The sequence below is a fragment of the Suricata suricatta genome, chromosome 12 (genome assembly GCF_006229205.1).
Source record: "Suricata suricatta isolate VVHF042 chromosome 12, meerkat_22Aug2017_6uvM2_HiC, whole genome shotgun sequence".
NCBI classification, from domain to species: Eukaryota; Metazoa; Chordata; class Mammalia; order Carnivora; family Herpestidae; genus Suricata; species Suricata suricatta.
The window spans coordinates 49,439,928-49,444,570 of NC_043711.1; the positions used below are offsets into that span (position 1 = coordinate 49,439,928).

A 4,643-nucleotide genomic window follows, 5' to 3' on the forward strand; every position below is an offset into this window, starting at 1 on the left:
AAATTTACAAAATACCCAGGTAAGGAAAGACTCATGAAAGCAGCAGGGGAAAAAAGTTCTTAACCTACAAGACAGACAGGTTTGCAGCACACCTATCCACAGAAACTTGGCAAGCCAGAAAGGAGTGGCATGATATATTCAACGTGCTAAATTGAAAAAATATGCAGCCAAGAATTCTTTATCCAGCAAGGCTGTCTTTCAAAATAGAAGGAAAGATTAAAGTACAATTTAATTGTATTTTAATAGCAATGGAAAACGAAAATAAGTTTTTTCTCCTGTATCCACAAATAAGAAAAGAAAAAATATTGAATAGATAGATCAGCAAACAAACTGAAGTACAATTGAAATTACATTGATTTCCCCTCCATGTCTAAATATGAAGCACTTTATAATTCATAAACTAAGCAGGCAGATAGACTTGTATTGTTCCTGAAAATCGATATTGGCCCAGTTGCACAGGGCTTAGTATAATGGCTCCGTTCTCCACTAGATGGCGCTGCATAGCTTATTGGGGTGAATTTTTGTGGTGCCTGTAAGTGTGTATGCGTATGCACGGGAGGGGTGAAAATGGCGCCACCCAACTACCTAGTCTGTAATATCAGACTGTGCTCTCCCCGACCAGAAATCGCGCATCCCTCCTTTGTCTCTGGCTTCCTTGTACTTCCCGCTTTTATACTGTCCTTGACCAAGTCCTCAAGTTGCCAGACAGCACCCGCCTCCTGGGTTTTATCTCAGATGCTGCTGTTTCCCAACCCCTCACTTCAGAGGGACTGCGGCTTTGACTTTCTGGGGGAAGGTCTCCCTGAGCAATGGCCTGTGCGGGCCCATCCCCAGGAACGCTGGGGAGACTGAGCTGCTACCGATGCACAGAGACTGTGGCTGGGCGCCAGCCTGCCGCAGAGAAAGTTCGCGTGATCGCATAGCAGCAGCGTTTCTGGGATTATGGAAAATCACAGCACACATCTGGCGCCAGGCTTGCGCCTTAAGTCCTTGTTTCAGCACCAGCAACGATGATTGTTCTCTGGGTCTGCTGGGACCCTTGCCTTGCGGGGGTAGCTGCGCCGCCTCTACCAAATGTCTTCCTAGCAAGGGAACCGCCTCTCCCATCTGGCCGAGGACTACCTGGACTTCACTCTGCTCCTGGGGATTCACCCTTCCCACCAGAGTATAACCAGGTATCGTGCTGCTGAGTTTCAGTCTCTGCTCCCCTTGTTTAGAGTTTGATCCCATGACTATGAAATCATGACTTGAGCTCAGATTAAGAGTCAGAGGCTTAACCGACTGAGCCCCCCAGATTCCCCACTGTCTGTGTATTTTTAGTTCTATCTTCTACTTAAAGCACCCCCAAAGTGTAATTTTAAAAGATTTATTGAAGTATAATTTACATACAATATAATTCACTCTTTTCAGTTTTAACAAACATATACAGTTTTGTAACCTCTGCCACAATTAGAATACAGAACAGTTCCAGTGTGCCTGGGGGGGCCCAGTCGGCTGAGCATCTGCCTCTTCATCTTGGTTGAGGCCATGATTTCATGGTTCATGAGAATAAACCCGGCGTCAGGCTCTGTGCTGTTACAAAGATTCTGCTTGGGATTCTCTCTCCCCTTCTCTCTCTGCCCCCCTCACTCTATCTCTATCAAAATAAATAACTTTAAAAAAATATGGAATGGTTCCATCGTCCCCCCAAATCTCCTACTTTTCACTGATGTTGGCTCCTTGACACACGCTAAATCCTGGACAGCCACTTGTTTGCTCTCGATCCCAATTGGTTTTGTCTTTTTATCAGTGTGACATAAATGCAATCATACCGTTTTGAGTATGACTTCTTTAACGTGGCATAGTACAATTTGCCATTCAAACATGCTGTTGGGTGTATCAGTAATTGGTTCCTTTTAATTGCTGAGTAGGGATCCACTGCAGAAATGAACCATATTTTATTTTTTTACCCAGTTGAGGATCATCTGAATTGTTTCCACATTTTGACAATGATAAATAAGGCTATTATAAACATACATGTGTAGATTTTTGTATGAATGTAATTTGTCATTTCTCTAGGGTAAAATACCTAGACATGAGATTGCAGAGTCATATAGTAACTATATATTCAACTTTATAAGAACTTGCCAGTTTTCCAGAGTGTACCATATTGCATTCACACTGATAAGGTGTAAGTGATCCAATTGCCCCATATCTTCACTATGAATTGGTATTTTTTGTTTAATTTGAGTCACTTGAGTGGGTATCTCATTATGGTTTTAATAACTATGATGTTGAACATCTTTTCATGTACTTATTTTCTTCATTGGCAAAGTATCTGTTTAAATCTTTAGCCTATTTTCTATTGAGCTATTGGCTATCTCATTATACAATTTTGAGAGTTCCTTGTATATTGTGGATACAAGTCCTTTATTAGATATATGTTCTGAAAATATTTCCTCCTAATTTGTGGCTCATCCTTTTATTTCCTTAACAATATCTTTAAAAATTTTTTTAAATGTTTATTTATTATCAAGAAACAGAGAGAGATAGAGCATGAGCAAGAGCTCATGAACATGAGCATGAGCAAGAGAAAGGAAGACACAGAATCTGAAGCAGGCTTCAGGCTCTGAGCTGTCAGCGCAGAGCCCGATGCGGGTCTCAAACCCATGAATGTGAGATCATGACCTGAGCCGAAGTTGGATGTTTAACCGACTGAGCCACCCAGGCACCCCAAACAATATCTTTTGAAGAGCAAAGGGTCTTTTTAAAAAAATACTTTTAAAAATACTTCTTTTAATTTTAAAATTTATTTTATTTTATTTATTTATTATTATTATTTTGTAATTTATTTGAGACAGAAAGCGAGGAACAGGGCAAAGGAAGAGAGAGAGAGAGAGAAGGAGAGAGACTCTTAATCGGGTTCCATGCTAGCACAAAGTCCAAACTGGGGCTCAATCCCATGACCCTGGGATCATGACCTGAACCGAAATCAAGAGAAGACACTTAAGTGACTGAGCTGTCCAGGTGCCCCAAATGTTCTTAATTTTGAAGAAGGTTAATTTATCTTTTTTTCTTTATGGATTATATATTTTTATATAATATCTAGGAACTGTTTGCCTGATCTAGGTAATAAAATATTCCTCTATGTTTTCTCAGAATTTTTATAGTTTTAGCCTTTAGCATAAGTCTATAATCCCTTTTGAGTTAATTTTTGTTTATGATGAGAGATTAGGATTGAGGTTCATCTTTTGCATGTGGATATCCAATTGTTCTGGTAGTATTTGTTGAAAAGAACTTCGTTTCTCCTTTGAATAGTCTTTGGACTTTTGTCAAAAATAAATTGAGTCACATTGAGATACTACTTCACTCTCACTAGGGAGGCTAAAATTAAAAAGACAGATAGTTACAAGTGTTGATAAGAATGTGGAGAAATTTGGGGCACCTGGGTGTCTCAGTCGGTTAAGCCTCCGACTTCAGCTCAGGTCAGATCTCACGTTTGTGGGTTCGAGCCCCGCATCAGGCTCTGTGCTGACAGCTAGCTCAGAGCCTGGAGCCTGCTTCCGGTTCTGTGTCTCCTTCTCTCTCTGCCTCTGTCTCTCTCTGTATCAAAAATAAATAAAACATTTAAAAAAATTTTTTAAAGAATGTGGAGGAGCCTGGGACTCCATGTGGGCGCCGGCACGCAGGGGTGTAGCGCAGGGTCGCCATGGTGGAACTGCAGCAGCTGCGGGTGCAGGAGGTGGTGGACTCCATGGTGAAGAGTCTGGAGAGAGAGAACATCCGGAAGATGCAGGGCTTCATGTTCCGGTGTAGTGCCAACTGTTGTGAGGACAACCAGGCGTCCATGCAGCAGGTGCACCAGTGCATTGAACGCTGCCATGCCCCTCTGGCCCAAGCCCTGAGTTGGAGAAGTTCCAGGACCGCCTGGCCCAGTGCACCATGCATTGCAATGACAAAGCCAAAGATTCAATAGATGCGGGAAGTAAAGAGCCTCAGGTGAAGCAGCAGCTGGAGAGTTGTGTGACCAAGTGTGTGGATGACCACATGCACCTCATCCCGACCATGACCAGGAAGATGAAGGAGTCTCTCTTGTCCATTGGGAAATTGAAGTCTTTGCAATTAGCCATCTGAGCTGACAACAGAAATCTATTTAAAAAGAGAAATGGAAGTTTTGGTCTTTTATATGAAGTTTATGAAGAAGTTAAGGATGGCAGCAAGTTTGAGGCATGTGTCATTTGCCTCTGGACACTGGTTTCTTTATGTTTCAACCCAGGAAAGTGAAATGAAAAAAAACTGGTGCTAAAATTTGGGTCACGGATAGCACAGGAGATTTTTTGATAGCTTAAATTTCACGTGCTTGTCCTGGCACTAGGGATCTCCCTTGTACCAAGCCAGAGCCTTCCAAGGTACCATATTTTCCTTAGTATACAGGTACCAACAGGCTGGCAGGTTCCTGTAACCTTCCTGGGATCTGGTGGTATGAGCAGAGGTGTTGCTATTTGTTGCCAACCTCCTGTTTACCAAAAGGATCACTAAATCATCTTCTATAGGCTGTAAAACAAAGTCCATGAGGTCACTAATTTTAGAAGAGAAAAAAGGTTTCTGGGTCTTATTTTCTTGGTTTTATTTTATATACTAGGGCATGACGTTGATTTAAGATG

At 41.8% G+C, this 4,643-nt stretch overlaps 1 pseudogene; it reads left to right on the forward strand.

The window, feature by feature from the left end:
• Positions 1 to 3,688: 3,688 nt before the first annotated feature.
• Positions 3,689 to 4,139, forward strand: LOC115275530 (annotated as a pseudogene).
• The last annotated feature ends 504 nt before the right edge of the window (positions 4,140 to 4,643 follow it).